At 45.2% G+C, this 16673-nt stretch overlaps 1 protein-coding gene across 5 annotated transcripts in view; it reads left to right on the plus strand.

Moving 5' to 3' along the window:
• Positions 1–14166, plus strand: part of LOC147884458 (uncharacterized) — a 28429-nt gene extending 14263 nt beyond the window's left edge. For all 5 annotated transcript variants that reach the window (XM_087398233.1, XM_087398235.1, XM_087398236.1 and 2 more), the window contains one exon: positions 13126–14166. The gene's annotated coding sequence lies outside the window, so the exon portion shown is untranslated. The remainder of the gene's footprint in view (positions 1–13125) is intronic.
• The last annotated feature ends 2507 nt before the right edge of the window (positions 14167–16673 follow it).

Below are 16673 nucleotides of genomic sequence, written 5' to 3' on the forward strand. Positions count from 1 at the left end.
ATACAACAGGGACTGAGTCTCCCTCTAGTTTGACATCCAAAATATGCTTCTTCCCTCTATGTTCCAGGGAGATCTTCCGATTATATGTGTCCACCAAAGCATGTACCATGTGACACCAAGGCATTCCCAGCAAAACATCACAGCCCTCAAGAGGCATTATATAAAACTCCTCGCTGTCCACAAAGCTCTGTATATGAAATCAGAGCTTTCCAATGATAGGGGTAATCGGAGTGACAAAGCTAGGACAAGCCAATCCTGCTTCACTCATAGGTCCCATCTCCTAAGCATAGATTCCAAGTTTGCCTGCCAATTCAGGAGAAATAAAATTTGCACGAGCACGTGGGTCAAAGAAAATCAATGTCATCTGATCCTTGGCTTTGTCCCATGCCCTGCAAAGCTCTGTAGCATCATCATTAGGCTGCTCACTGATAACATCAGGCATTAATCCTACAGATGGTTTAGGCTTCTTGCCTCTTTGCTCTTCCCTATCATTCACTTTCCCTTTTTGCTTACGTTTTGGGCAATCGCGTGCCATATGGCCCTCTTCTTTACAGTGAAAGCATTTGTTAGCCTCCATCAAGGCTTTCCTTTCCTCACGTGACAACGAATTAGAACCTGGCCTATCATTGGAGAAGATTTGAGTGGAGGGGCAGTGCCATTGTTGCTCTGGTGGTTTCCTGGAGATGATTCCGCATTGCCTTTGGAGCTGTCGCAGAGCAGCGAGGATCTGGATGGGAGCCCTCAGGATCATGACCCGTATGCAAAGTCTTCAGAGGGACTACACCTGGGAGATGGTGGCCTGGTTGACTGAGGGAGGACACGCGTTCCAGATTGATGAGATCTCCCTAGCCTACTGGATACAGGGTCAGAGCATTCAGAGGATAGCGCTCCATGAGGCAGTCCCTCCTGATAGCCTAGCTTTCCTTTATCTTTTGGAGGACAATGTTTGGGAGGTGGTAGCCAGTATCACTGCGTGGAACATTTGGGTGGCTCGTTGCAGTCTCGTGATGGGTGAGCATCCGTTTCCACCCCATTTGGCAGGATATCATCTACACTCTACGCTCCACCTAGGAGCGTGGGACTCCAGGCTCTAGAGCGACCACTGAGAGGCGTGTTCGATTTTGCAAGGCTTGGCGTGCAAGAGTTTTCTACATCTTACAATAATGCATCAACTGTGGTAGCATTCTCAATGAGTTGAGACATGTTGGTAACCCTTGCTTAGTACAGTAGTCCCTGATTTCCTTTGGCAGCCCACAACAGGATTTTTCAATCTGTTCTGACAAGGGCACATGCCTATAAGAGCTGACTGGCAAGAGAGCTTTCCAAAACTTTTTGTTGTACTCTTCCAAGTTATGACTGTGAGCTAGTGGTAATGCAGGACAAGCTGGAGGGAATGCAATTGAACCTCCATTTTTGCAGCCACCTGTGTATGATAATCTGGCACCCAAAGGGAAGGTAAAAGATTACAAAGAGGGTGGTGCAGCAGTGAAGTTGGGGACCTTTAATGGGGCTCAGGACAGGCTGAAGGATTTAACTTTTGTGCAGCAGTTTGATGCAGCCTTCTCAGGAGGGAACTTTACTGAGTCATCTAAAATGCGAAAGGTAGCCACCTTCTTGAAGGGGAATGCTCTACAGTGGTGGACAAATTTGCTGCTCCAAAATAGAGCACCCACGAGTTGGGTTCAGTTGAAGCAAGTGTTTTCAGCTACCTGGTTGACAGTAACCTTTGAGGTAGATGTTATGACAGCATGGGACAAGTTGGATGCACCCATTAGAGGGTTTGCCAAACCAGCCCCAGGCATACCAAACATACTTGTAGGAGCTTCAAAGGTTCCTGTCCTTCATTCCTGGCTGCATGCCAATATTGCCATACATCATGTTGGGCATTGCGGGCTGCATTTCCCCACATACATTGCCTTGCATCCCTTGCATCCCAGGCTGTAAACCAACAGGGTGATTTCCAAGCATTCCTTGACCATCATTAACTTGACCAGCCATTGCTTGAAATACTGAACCCCCACCAAAAATACCCCGGATGCATAAAGGGTTGGGGAAGAGCTTGCTGCCCTTTGAATTAGATTCTGAAAATCAGCCCCTTGGCCATGCATAACCATACCAGGACCTTGAAAGGGCTGCTGCCCTGCAACTCCCTATACATTTGGCATTACTGGAGGCTGTCCATCCAATGGATTCACTCCAAATGGCTGTTTTTGAGTAGGCTGAATGAGAATGTTTCTTTCTCTCCTTGGACCTCAAAGGAGTATGCATAAACTCAAGGAACCTCGGTCTTTTGACCCTTTTGACTGAGAGGCACTCACCCCAAAAGCATTTACCACTTGCTGTGCGTCAACATTTTGGTCATCCTGAAAGGCTCCCTCATGCATAGATTGCTCTTCTTGCTCATCCTGGGAGGACTGCCCCTCCATATCCCCATCATTATGTGTTAAAGATATATTTGCTGATTTTTTTGTCGCTGTAATCGAATTACAGCAAACGACACTTCACCAGAGACAATCACAGGCTCACCTCCTTAAGAAAGATGGTGATGTCCTAGCAATGGAACCATGAAACCAGCCTTAAGGCTAACAAGAGGGTGGTAAAACACTAACCAAACAAAAGCCTTCACAAAAGAATACTCAGCAAACACTCCACAGACAGATAGGGGGAGCTAGAGCGCTCTTGCTCAAAAAGACTGGCCCCAAAGACTTGGCGCCCCTTTCGGTATTTCTTTATTAATTGAAGAGTGCCTCAAAGAGATTACACAGTTAGTACCAACTCAAGCATTCAATGCTCTTCCCTCACTCAGAGGCATTAGTATCACAACACATTAGCCCTGTGGGGCTCTGCTATCACACCCATGTGACTACAAGCGTCCATACTCAGTGCAAACACCTGCATTTTAACATGGGAGCCATTATTTACAGGCCAAGCAAGGCCACACGCTCCCCAATCAAACACAACTGTTCACTGATCCACTAGGATACCCAAACAATGAGTGAAAGCATAACCGAGCTGCCCCCGATGCTCAGAAGCATAAACCATATCTGCAAGCATTCACTGTGATCACTCTGCCAAGCACGTCTCTTTAAAAACTCAGCCCACTGCTCATTGGCCAACATGGCCCCCAAGCATAACCTCTGTGTGCATTCTTCTTACCAAGCATATACCATGCTGGGCATTGCTTTGCTCACTCCTTGGCAGATGGCATTTATCTCCTCCCAAACGTGAGTACACAGCCCGAGGCGAAAATCAGCCTATCGTCCTTGAACTACAAGCTGCCGGAAGTGCCAACCTGGCTGCTCATTCTCATCTGTTCGTAGCGTGCTCTCTCTCCATTCACTAGCCCGTGAACAGTATGTACAAAGGCCAGCAGCACGTGCAGCATTTAATACGCTCTGTACACAGACCGTACAAGCAGCAGTTATTACTCCGTACACAGCCTGTACAAGCAGCAGTCAATGCTCCGTACTCAACTTGTACCAGCAGCAATTAATGCTCCGTATTGCAATTATCACCTGCGCAGCCATCCGTACTGTCGTAGGGCTTCAGCAAGGAAGGAGAAACCTTTCGGTGCCCGTGCAGCCTGCATTCAACGCCTTTTGTACCCGTACGGCCTCCCGCAAGCAGCCATTGCCATCCTTCCTTGTTCACCCTCTCTCCTTGCGCAGGCTGCCTTCCTCTTTTCCCCCGTAAGCTTACGTCACCATCCTTCCTTGCCCAAGGCCTTCCTTGGGCTTCCTTTCCAAAAGGGTCTGCATGGGCTTGCCACGTGGCAGCCCATGCCTTGGGTTTCCCCCAAGGGCTTCATTTGCCCCTAGGCCCCCTCTAGTGGGGCCTTTTTAAAAGTGTACCAATGACCAACTTGAAAGGCCTAAGGTTTTTGGGCCCCTTTTGGCCCTAAACCTTTCAGTTGGCCCCAAGGCACAATTGCCCAGGGGGAACTTGCACACCCACATCCTGTGACCTCACCATTTGATTACCGGGTTCGAGGCCACATGTGAGCATCAAAACTCACGCCCTTGTGACAACCAAACTGTTATCATGAATCCAACAATGTCCAGAAAGAGTTTTGACGTCATATAAGTAGGGCCCTGGATCAAATCACAATCTATCTGAGCTGTTCCCAACAAATCACAATTTGAGCAGGTCTTGTTTTTGTGTTGAAGGAAGTGCTAGATGCTTAGCAACTTGATGAATTCTCACTTTTCCTTTTTGGGGTGTCAAAAATTAAAATGATGTTAGAGAGTTACTAACTCAAACCCACAATCTAAGTCTATTGTAAGAGACCGTGAAATGTTCGTGTACTCCAATAGAAATTATCCAACAGCCTCAATCAATAACCAGCAATGAATTCATCACCCCAGAAGATGCCAAACAGTGGTCATCAATCCAACAGTGTCCACAAAGTGTTCTGACATAAAATTATCAAGAAATCTGTTTGAAAAGCCTATGGATTGTGAAATAACTCCATGTAGTGGAGTCCATCCTATGCAATAGCTTCCATCTTCGTGTCATTTGGTGTACACATAGGTTGGCGTCAGGTGTGGCTGATTCGTCTATAGAAAGGTGCCACTATCATGCTAAGATGGTAAAGTCTAATGGTGTAAGAACTGTGTGTTGGATTCGTAGACATCATCTCCCCATCTGCAGAGAGCCCCCAAATTAGGAGTGCATCAGGGTGGTGGACCATAGAGAAAAAGAAAGGGTTTTTGGGCTGCCACATGGGCAGCAAACAGGCTGCCATGTGGGCAGCAAATAGAGAGTTCTCACCTGGCAGATGTAGCATCACCAGGAGGGCAGATCTGAGGCGGAAGTGCCACGTGGCTGTCCATGGGTGGAGAGGGCCAAATTGCCAAGGGTATCCAGCAAAGAGGGCTGCGATGAGGCAGGGATGATGCCAGCACATGTACAGACAGGTACATCAGCAGGTACGGACTGTTTTGAAGTATGTCGGGGGCCTGGAGAAGGCCTGTGAGAGTGCGGATCTGCAGCAGCACCTTCATTCAACCTCTGGAAGTTATAGGGCATGGAAAATTTTATGAAGTCAAAACACCATGAAGTGCAAACTATTGCTCTTTGTTCTTTGAAATGGCAAGATTCTTCCATGAAGTCCATTATTAGAAGTATAAAATGCGCCAAAAGTGCCAAATAAGACAATTTCTATCTATATTTGATCTAGTAGTCCAACTCATTTCAAATCTACGCCAAGATCTCGGAAAAATAATGAAAAGAATCTTCCAGTATATGAAAGGTATGTCATACCATCACATAGTCTTGTCACAAGCAACAAACTAGCCACACTTACCTTATCAAGAACCCAAGAAAAGAGCTATTTGCTTAAGACAGCTGCTTTTCATCTTCGATCATCGCAAGTATAGATAAATCAATCATTTGTGACAATTAAGAGACCCACCACGTTTAAAAAAAAATGAAAAAGGTGTGGGAAAGAGAGGGGTGGAACGTTAGGAGACAGAGACACAAGGAGTGTGGGTGTGTAAAAAAAATGTGTTGAGCCACACCACAAACTCAAAGGTTTTATTAGGATTAGGTATTCACCCTATGACTGTCTTAAGACAGTCGTAGTGGTCATAACATTTTAAAGGGTGGCAATGTGCCTTTATCCCAACAACCTCCCACCTAAAGGCCAATGTGCCTAAAGGGGAGAAAAGAATAAAAATTACAGCAATATACAGTTACTGTATACAAGACCATAAAATAAGAATGGTCTCATCCTAATCCCATGATGCGGCGACAATGTGCAAACCGCTCTGTAGGCAAGCTCTTAGTGAGCAAATCTGCAGGATTATCATCAGTATGCACCTTCACAAGCTCAAGCCGCTTGTCTTCCAGTACCTCCCTGATGAAATGGTATTTCACATCTATGTGCTTGGTCTTCTGATGAAAGACTGGATTCTTTGCCAACATGATAGCACTCTGACTATCACAATGCAAAACTAGCATATCTCCTGTAATGCCCAAATCTCCCACCGGCCGAGTAAGCCATATTGCTTCCTTGCAAGCCTCAGTGGCTGCAATATATTCAGCTTCAGTGGTTGACAGTGCAATGCATTTCTGCAAACGAGACACCCATGATATAGGACCTCCTGCAAATGTGAAAATATAACCGGTAGTAGACTTCCGGTTATATGCATTCCCTGCATAGTCTGAATCTGTAAAACCATGCACCAATGCATCCTGCCTACCATAGCATATGCACAAGTCTTTGGTACCCTTGAGATACCTCAAGACGCCTTTCACTGCTTCCCAGTGCCGCTTGCCTGGATTTGCCATATACCTGCTGATGACTCCCACCGCAAAAGCAATATCCGGACGAGTGGCAACCATGGCATACATCAAAGAACCAACTGCAGATGCATACGGAACCTTGGCCATCTCAGCCTTATCATCATCTGATCTAGGGCTGTCCTTACGGCTGAGTTTTAAATGTGGAGGCAACGGGGTACTAATAGACTTCCCCCCCTCCATTTTAAACCTCTGCAGTACTTTGCCAATGTACTCTTCCTGTGACAGAAACAAAAGTCCCTTGGACCTGTCATGAATAATCCGCATACCAAGAATATGGTTTGCATCACCCAAGTCTTTCATGTCAAAAGACTTATGCAGTTGCTTCTTCAAAGCACTAATCTCCTGCTGAGATTTGCTGGCAATCAGCATGTCATCCACATATAGAATGAGTAGCATCAAACTGCCATCCTTTGCCCGTTTGGTGTACAAGCAGTGATCGGTCTCACACCTATGATACCCTTGGGACTGCATGAAGGCATCAAACTTCTTGTACCATTCCCTTGGTGCCTGCTTGAGTCCATACAAGCTCCTCTTGAGCTTACACACAAGCTTCTCTTTTCCTTTAACAGCATATCCCTCTGGCTGACTCATGTAGATCTCATCATGGAGATCTCCGTGAAGAAAAGCAGTCTTCACATCCATCTGACATAAATCCATGTCCTCATGAGCAACAAGAGCTAACACTGCTCTCAAAGTAGTCATCTTGACTACAGGGGAAAAGATCTCATCAAAGTCAATGCCCTTCTCCTGCTTAAATCCCTTGGCAACCAATCTGGCCTTATACCTCGGTAAAGCATTTGAATCCACTTTGACTTTGTAAACCCACTTGCATGGCAAAACCTTTCTGCCTGCAGGTAGCTGCACCAAGTCCCATGTATCATTATGAAGTAAGGAGTCCATTTCTGACTGCATGGCTTTCTCCCACTTCCTTTTCTCTGTTCTTCCCATAGCTTCCCTGAAGCTGGAAGGCTCACCACAATCTGTCAGCATGATAAAATCAGCCACATTATTGGCTCCTGGAACAAACCTGTCAGGAGGCCGTTGTACACGGGTGCTCCTAACAAAATGCTCCGTATTAGGCTGCTGTCTAGCCTGTTCGTCATGCGTGACGGGTGGCTGTACCACCATATTTGGCTGTCCTACAGCGCCATTTGCTGGCATATCCAGTGGTGCATCATTGGCAAAATTGTCTGGCTGATTTTCAGCCTGTATACCCTCTTGAACAGGGTTATTTACAGCAGCCTGCTGCTGCATATTAATGGGCATTCTTTGCTGTCCGACATCATCATAAACAACCCTCCTGTATTCCACAGGTTGCACGGGTTCTCTGTGTACACAATCCTCTTTAAAGATGACGTCATTGCTGCGTATAATCTTCCGTTTGATAGGATCCCATAACCTATACCCCATTTGACCTTCGTCACCGTAACCCATGAAGATGCATCTGAAAGACTTTGGCTCCAGTTTGGTGCGCAGTTCTTTGCGTACATGAGCAAAGCACTCGCAGCCAAACACACGTAAGTGCTTATATGAAGGTGGCTTGCCAGACCACACCTCCTCTGGCACTTTCAACTCCAAAGCCTTGTTCGGCGACCTGTTGATTAGGTGAACTGCTGTTTGCACGGCTTCTGCCCAAAAGCCATGGGGCAATGCAGCATAAGACAACATACATCGAACTTTCTCCTGAATAGTTCGATTCATCCGCTCGCTCACACCATTTTGAGATGCATTATGAGGGGCTGTGAGTTCCTATTTAATGCCCTTAGCTTCGCAGAACTGTACAAAAGCATGTGACACATACTCACCCCCATTATCGGATCTGAGGCATTTCAGCCTGCGTCCTGTCCGATTCTCAACCTGAGCGACAAACTTCTTGAAAGCATCTAGGGCATCGCTCTTATGCTTCAAGAAATAGACCCACACTTTGCGTGCGGCATCATCAATAAAAGTAATGAAATACTTTGCACCCCCTAGTGATAGCTGTGGCATCTCACACAAATCAGTGTGCACTAGATCAAGCGGTGCTCTATTCTGGGGAGTTCTCCTCTTATGAGGAGTCATAGAATGCTTTCCAAAAATGCAATGATCACAAGTAGGCAAATCTGAAAAAGAAAGAGACGGCAGATAACCCAAACGTGACAGTTCTTGCATTCCTTTAACGGACATGTGTCCCAACCGGCTATGCCACAATGAAACCTTCGGCAGCTCGGTTATGGCAACAACATGATTACCTACACTGGAAACATAAAGAGGGTACAAGGTATCACTCTTGTAACCCTCAGCCACTACAACCTGGCCATCAGTAATCACCCATTTGGAATCCCCAAATGTGGTGTGGTAACCACTGTCATCCAACAAGCCAGTGCTAATCAGATTTTTCTTGATTTGCGGCACATGGCGAACACCATCAAGCATAAATATGCGTTTGTCAGGGAATACTATCTGTATACTGCCAATCCCTGCAATCTGACATGCATAGTTGTTCCCAAGGTGAACAACTCCATGAGTACCTGTGTAGGAAGTAAACCACTCCCTATGAGGCGTAACATGAAAAGAAGCACCTGAATCCAAGAGCCAGGTGTGCATGTCATGGCCATCAACAACCAATGTATGTGCAATTACAGCAGAAGAACATAATACATCATGTCTGTCACTGTCACTGTCCTCTGCTGCAACATTCACTGCATCAGTGTCATCTCCCTTGGCCTTGCCTTTGCCTTTGCTTCCACTGCCTGCATCCTTTGCCTCAGCCTTCTTGGCTTTCTGATCCCGTATAAACTTGAAGCACTTAGACTTCACGTGTCCCTTCTTGCCACAGTAAAAGCATTCAATATCCTTTTTGCCACGGGACTGACTGCGGGATTTGGACTTGCCAGTAGATCTCCCCTTCTGCTGAGTCCTACCCCTTTCCTGTACTTGCAAAGCATTGGAAGACTTGCTGCCCATATTATTCTTCCTGCTCATCTCCTCCATAAGGAGAGAGCTCTCCACATCAGCATACATAAGAGTGACATTTGAATTTGACAGAGTGGTCTTGAAAGTGTCCCAACTCTCAGGGAGGGTACACAACAAGAAAGTAGCCTTGAACTCCTCATCAAGGTTCAATCCCTGTGCGATAAGTTGTGTAAAGGTGGCATTGAACTCACTCAAGTGTGAGGTCATAGCTGTACCTTCCTTCATGCGAAGGTCGACAAGCTTCTTCAACCAATAAACCTTACTGGCTGAACTCTTTTGGGCATACAACTCTTCTAGCCTCTGCCATAGGCCATAAGAGGTCTTTTTTGCCTGAACATTGAACACAAGAGAATCAGTGAGAGTAAGCATGATAGCCGCCCTTGCGGACAAATCAAGCTCCTCCCACTCATCATCTGCCTTCCCAGATAGCTTGACACCCTTCACCCTTATGGGCTTAGAAATCTTCTTTAGCATAAGTACATTCAAACACTGTTCTGCCCATAATGCATAATTGTGTGCCCCTTCCAATTTCTTTATGTTCAGTATTGAGGATTCACTTCCCCCTGATGCCATATTAGACAAGGAAAGTGCCTGACTCCCTGTCAGTCAAAAAATGACTAAATAAAATTCTGATTTCTCAGAAAACCTGCTCTATCAAGAGCCAGGAGCACTCACAATAGTTGTTTTTTATTGTCAAAAAACCTGCAGCAAAACAGGAAATTTTCCCTCCAGTCATTGTACCTTCCGACACACTGTACCGTGCTCAAATAGGCATAAAACAGTAACTACAAAATGCTGCAGCTGTTCCACAAAGCACAAAACACTGCTGTCCTGGACACTTCTCCCACCTCAGATGAGGTATTGCACTGATTTTATATGCATAAACCACTTGGCATACACTGTTTTGTCCACTGAAAAAAAAAAAAAAAAGGATCCAAACACCTCAGCCTGTCACAAACCTGCAACAAAGCACGGGACAAATCCCAACAAATCACCCTTATGTCAAGGGGATAAAAGACATCTGAAGTCTCTACACAGTGACCAAAGTGCTCTCAAGCACAATCTGGGCAAAAGCCCCTTGATTTGACACGTGTACCAAGTGAAAAACACCCTCAACAATGAGGTAGCATACAAAATTCAGCGCTCTCCTGGCACTTTCACCTGACAATGTAATGCATAAACTGCCTGTGTGCACAGTAGCAACACAGATCCCAACGTACAAACACCGAAAAGAAAATCTTTTGAGCACTGTCAACGATGGACAGTTAGGGACCGAGTAAACTTGATGCGCCCTGGCCAAGCGTGGCTCAACTGAGATTTTCTAAGTGCCGTACACAAAATGTGACCTGCAAAGAAATGTCACTGATACACTGCGGAAAACGAGACCAATGTGGGCACCCTGGCTCCACACTGCCTCAAGGCATACACTGCATACACTTCCAGGCAAAAGCCCTATGAAATTGTCACGCGAAAACTGAGATTTGCACTCAGTGTAAGCATAAAAGCCCTCTGCAAAATCAAGGCATATGATCTCCCGTCAAAAAATTGTGCAAACAACCACACACTGTGGCCTTGGTCACCTCCTAGCAAGAGGGACAATGAGAGTACTTGTTGTACCCAAAAAAAGTTTTCCTCGGGAAATGTATAAACAGCCTTGTTGTACTTTGTACCTGCGCGTACTGGGATGTACCACGCAAAAGAGCAGAGTGCTCTTCACTCTTTTCCTTCTTCCCCAAAAAAAAATTTCTGTGCCTGCTGTACCTGCAAGTACCTGTGTGCCTGCACAGAGTACCTGCTGTACCCTGTACTTGCGAGGGCACGGATCCCCCAAAAAAAAATGTCGAAATTCTGGCTGAGGGTACAGCCGGTACGGCTGTACCTGTACGTGCACGCGTCCGCTGATGGAGGTCGGCTGCCTGTGTGCAGCCGGCTGCTGCTGGTCACACGGCCCGGCAGCTAACAGCTGCACGGCCGGCTGTACCTGTCGCGGCTGGTCGCGGTCGTGACCAGCTGCCTGTGCAGCCTGGTTGCGCGCGGCCGGTGCTGCGCGCGGCGCACGCTGGCTGCGCCCGCCTGGTAGGCTGCGGCCGCCGGTAGGCTGGTAGCAGCTAGCTGCTGCCTGCTGCAGCTATGGCTGGTCGCGGGCCTGCTGCGCGCGGCTGCTCCTGTGCGCTGTGCGCGCTGGCTGCGCTCGCTCGCGCACCTGCTGACAAAGGGCACGAGGCCCGAGGGGAGAGGGAGGGGTAGACCGGAGTGAGAGGGAGAGAAAGGCTCTGATACCACTTGTGAGGGAAAGAGAGGGGTGGAACATTAGGAGACAGAGACACAAGGAGTGTGGGTGTGTAAAAAGAATGTGTTGAGCCACACCACAAACTCAAAGGTTTTATTAGGATTAGGTATTCACCCTATGACTGTCTTAAGACAGTCATAGTGGTCATAACATTTTAAAGGGTGGCAATGTGCCTTTACCCCAACAAAAGGTCATGGTTGGTCAAAGATTACTACCAATACAAATTGGAAAGTAGACTGATCTTTGATCTATCCATAGTTTCTTTGAAATTCAGTTGAAAAATTTATTCACCAAAGCTTTGCAAAGGGGCGAATTCTTGAGGGGAGTGCTAGATTATCATAATCTCTTGGTGTATGTGGTTTAATATGAATGTTACGGGTTGTGTAGGTTCATGTGTAGGTGAAATATTTTGTTGCTCTCTAGCCTTTGGCATTGGGCTTGCACATGTTACAGTCAATATGGCTTGTGCTACATGCATTCAGGCGATCTAACATTGACCACACCGAACCATAAGGGATTCCTTGCTGCCATCAAACTAAGGTGGTCTCTCAAACTCTGTTCTGTAAACTGCCCTCTGGCTATGCGTCTGAGTCCGGCACAGTTCTTTTCTGTGATCAAGTTGTATCTTGGTAAGGTTACGGTTTGTATAGGTTCATGTGTAGGTGAAATATTTTGTTGTTCTCTAGCCTTTGGCATTTGCCATTTCGGGCTTGCATGTGTTCAGTCAATAAGGCTTGAGATACATGCATTCAGGCGATCTAACGTTGACCAAACAGAACCATAAGGGATTCCATGCTGCCATACAAAGGATGATCTCTCAGACTCTGTTCTATAAACTGCCCTCTGGCTATTCGTCTGAGTACAGCACAGTACTTTTCGGTGATCAAGTTGTATCTTGGTCAGGTCCTCACCCATAAAAATGTCCTCTAGCATAGCCCTCTTCTTGAGACTTCTACCTGGTCTCAAGTGTATTTAATCAAATGATGAAGCTCGTATCCTTGGATGAAACTCCTGCTCTATCAATATGATTATCAATGAACCAGGAAATAAAAGAGGGGTTGTGCTGGCAGGGAGTCCCTCCTAGCCTTTTTGTTGCTCTTGACGTTGTCTTCTTCCCTCTTTCTCCAGGGTGGCTGAGATAATGTCTTGCATGCCACCACCATTCATGAAGTAAGGCCTCCTTGGTGTGGCTTGACCTACTTCGTAGAGACTTAATTGTTTGTATTGTGACATGGTAGCTTTTGTCCTTTTTAATCAGATTTTATCTGACCTAGCTCTTTCTTGAGTTCTGATTGCATTTATTGTATTGTTGACCACTATTAAAATGATAGTGGCTCTTACATCCAGAAATCTGAGAAATTCTTATATATCGCTTGCTATGCTATGTTGCAAGCATGTATTTAGCCAACTTCTAACTGCTACACCCTAGGATTTCCTTTTTGTAGGGGCCTAGCTGCTGGGCCAGCATCCCTAGGAGGGGGGGGGGTGTGTGTGTGTGAGAGAGAGAGAGAGAGAGAGAGAGAGAGAGAGAGACTGATCTCTACCATCCATCCCTCTTCTGGTCTCAAATGCAGATGCTTCGAAGTGCGGGATCCCTCTTCTGGTTTCAAATGCAGATGCTTCGAAGTGCTCCCGCTTGTCCCCAGAAGCAAGATCGTTATCCGTAATCTCCCAATATTTGAGACAATGGCTGGAGTTTCTTTTTAACCACTCTGATTTTAGTCAGTCAATCATTGCGGATTGGTTATGCACACCACAAATAGCAATGGCTTTCATCTCCCATTTCGCGCAACTGGCAGAATGTTCTTGTGTGTGGACATGGCAGCGCAAGTTTCCAATGAATTTGACAGGCTATAGCCAACTGCGAAGGGCCTCTAACAAAATATGGTGAGCTGCTCGGCTGCTTTTGGTTCTGGCATCCAGTTGGCTTGCTATCGCAGTGTTTGCAGGTTTCAGGGAATCAATAATCTGCCTGGAAGTCAGTGAGATGTACATGGGAAGCATTGCCTCTGGGACAAGCTCAATTGGACAATGGGGATTGGAATACATGCTTGGCTTTGTCACTTCAGATGTAAACATGCTGGATGAGGTGCAGGAATTTATCTGAGCTGCTTAGGTGTGAAATTTCTTGAAAGACTAGATTTGTATTGCAAATCGGGTTTTCTGTGGGTTCATAGAGCTTAGTTCATAATACAGCAATTTCCTGTTTTCTTAGTTTCTGTAACACCCGCATTTAAGCCTTCTTTCATCGTAATGAGGCAGTCTTTTGCAAAGGATGAAGAGCATGGAACTCTCACTAAATGTAAGTATATGAAGCAGGACAATTTTCTGCATTATTGGTAACCAACCTGGTCGGTTGTAGTTTTTAACAATTTCACCCTACGATATGGCAAGTTCTGTTTTCACCTTTGGGAGGGGCCTTTGCTATGAACCATGTGAGCCTTGAGGGGATATGCTTTTTTGGGTGGGAGTTCCTGACAACTTACGTGGCCAAAGAGATCATATGCATTAAGGATGCTGACACGTGCTCTGACTAACGTGTTGAACAGAGTAGATGACTCATGAAATGTAGTGAAGGTACAAATCAACGTATCTCAAGTACTTAACAACCAGTGTGAATGGCTGAGAGTTCTGAATGTGGTTTGGAACATTTGTTTTCTATCTCTGTAAATATTGCTGTCAGGATCCTGCCCGGATTGTGAAATGAAAGCATTTTGCCGAAGCCTCTGGGATTTGGTAATCAAGCTCATGTGCGAACAATCGAGTTGTAATGTGCATGATGTACAAGAAGGCACTCAAAGGTAGTGACTCGTGTGATGTTGACTTGCTTGGTGAGTTATTTGAGGTGCTGTATAGACTGCTGCTTGTATTTTTGAAGTTGAAGGTTTTTAGTGTGTGGTTGGTGCACAGGAGACCTGCTTATGGGCTGAAACTCATTTGAAATGAAATTTCAATGCTTCCCATTTCAAATTGAAGATCAGCAAAACAATTTTTGTGAGCAGAAAATAGGAAATTATGAAACAAGCCAGCAAACATTGTACTACTACGTGCACCATTTCATCAGACAAAGTTAATCTCTGCTGAATAGTTCAAGAACTAAAGCATCATTAAAAGTCAAGAGGTAGGGGATTTGGAATTACGTTAGTGTTGGATATACTTATTTTAGAGTTTTAAGAGCTATTGTACGGCCAACAAAACTTGGTCTCAAACTGTACAACAGAAGCAAATTTGAATTCCAATTTTTGATATGAAGGCCAACATATAGTTGGGACAATTTGCCTGTCGAAGAGCAATATTAGGTAGTGGAACTAAGGGATTGAAACCCATGAAAGTGAGGCTTTTTCAAGTAGGGCTTGGATCAAGAATGTAGAGAGAAGCATAATCAAAATCCAATCAAGAAAGCAAAACCCATATTATGATGTGATATCCAATGAATTATTTCTCGGAACTTTGTCAACATCTTGAAAAGCACCAAGATGCATGAAAATTAGTGACAAGTTTGTTACAAAAATAAGTTTTGTGGGATGGTGGTACTCTTCAAGGTTGTTAGTAGGAAGAGGCACTAGCCCGCTTTAGTATTGATATTGTGTGTCTCACTTTGTATCCATTGATATTTCATTTTCCTTTATTAGTGCATTTATTAGCTCAATGTTTTTCCGAGTTCTATACTGTTTTCTAGGGAATGCACTTTTATTTATAAGTTGTGTTAATGTATTGCATTAGAGACGAGACTTCTTTCATGTCTTTTTCAAATGAGATCTAGTCTAGGCAGCTTACATGCACGGGTGGAATGCAACACCCACATACACCATGTGCATACATGTGCAGTTTGCACATGCACTCCTTTTCAGAGACACGTGTACATGTATACATGCTCTTTTGAACACACTATGTAAATAGTGGCTTTATGCACATTGTGCTTCGTTTGCAATTAAATTCGTCATCTGCACAATATAGATTTGGCACTTATACACAATCAAAAGGCATGGCATTGATTGGTTGTCGATGTGTCTCTTTGTGTTGTTGGTATTGGTTTGCATCCCCTTCTCTTTTTTCTTGGTTGGGCTAATTAGTTGGACTTGCTTGCTATTGGGCATGACGTAGATGGAGGAACAACAAGGCATTGTTGATGGTATGATGTTATGCTTTTGCACATGCTTTTCTCATGAGTGTCATTGTCATTGTTTTGTGTTTCCTTTACAAGCCTTTTAATGCTCGCCTTTTTAAGTTCACTTGGGGGTTGCAGCTCTTATGCTTGTTTGGACTTGGTTATTTAGTTGTATTGATTGGTTATTTGTTGGTTTTTGTATGTAGGTTAATGCTTTTCGTGACATGCCTGCAACGTGTCCCTTTGCTTTGAACTGAATTGTTAATTGGCATGTGTTTTAGTTATGTCATATTGCAAGCAAGCCTTCTTTACTTCCTCAAGTTGAGCCCTCAAGAATGTTACAAAATCGTTTTTGTAGATGTGCAAGTAAGCCTCCTCAAGAGGAGCTCTTGAAGAGCTCTAGTAGAAGCCTTCCCAAGATGAGACTTCATAGGCATAGTCCTCACTTTTTGTGACACCTAATTAGATGCAGACACACAGTGACTTCTAGTAAAAAATGTACTACAATGAAAGGTGAGAGGCACATCTTAAAGCTATAATAGTAGAGTTACCAAGAATGAACCACATCATAAAACAATAAGCCCTAATCATTAATTGTGTGGGGTTGTAGCCACTTGAGGCTTCAGAAAGAAGCTATAGTTTCAACCCTCTCTTATGTGGCATTGATACAATGTCCCTAATCAAAATGCCAAGGAACTTGAGTCACCATCTATTAGATGGTGCCACATGTCCTCACGGGAGTCGTTGAGAGTACCCACCCCTCAACTGCATGGCCATTTCGAAGATCTGTCAAACCCCAAGAATGATAGTGGTGCCTCCTTGATCTCCTTAGGCCTTATATCCTTTCCTTAGAATTAGCCCACAATGTATGTGGGACTATCCACAATGGGGGGCTTGTCACATGGCAACCGCTTGGGCTTGGATTGCCCATAGGCCACTTTAGTGGTTCTAACATCCTCCCTCAATCCAAGCACGAGGGAGGGATTGCCCATTGTCTTCCAAGTGGGGGGCTCG

The sequence above is a fragment of the Dipteris shenzhenensis genome, chromosome 27 (genome assembly GCF_047967505.1).
Source record: "Dipteris shenzhenensis isolate YYH24624 ecotype China chromosome 27, Dip_SZ_1.0, whole genome shotgun sequence".
Classification (NCBI taxonomy): domain Eukaryota; kingdom Viridiplantae; phylum Streptophyta; class Polypodiopsida; order Gleicheniales; family Dipteridaceae; genus Dipteris; species Dipteris shenzhenensis.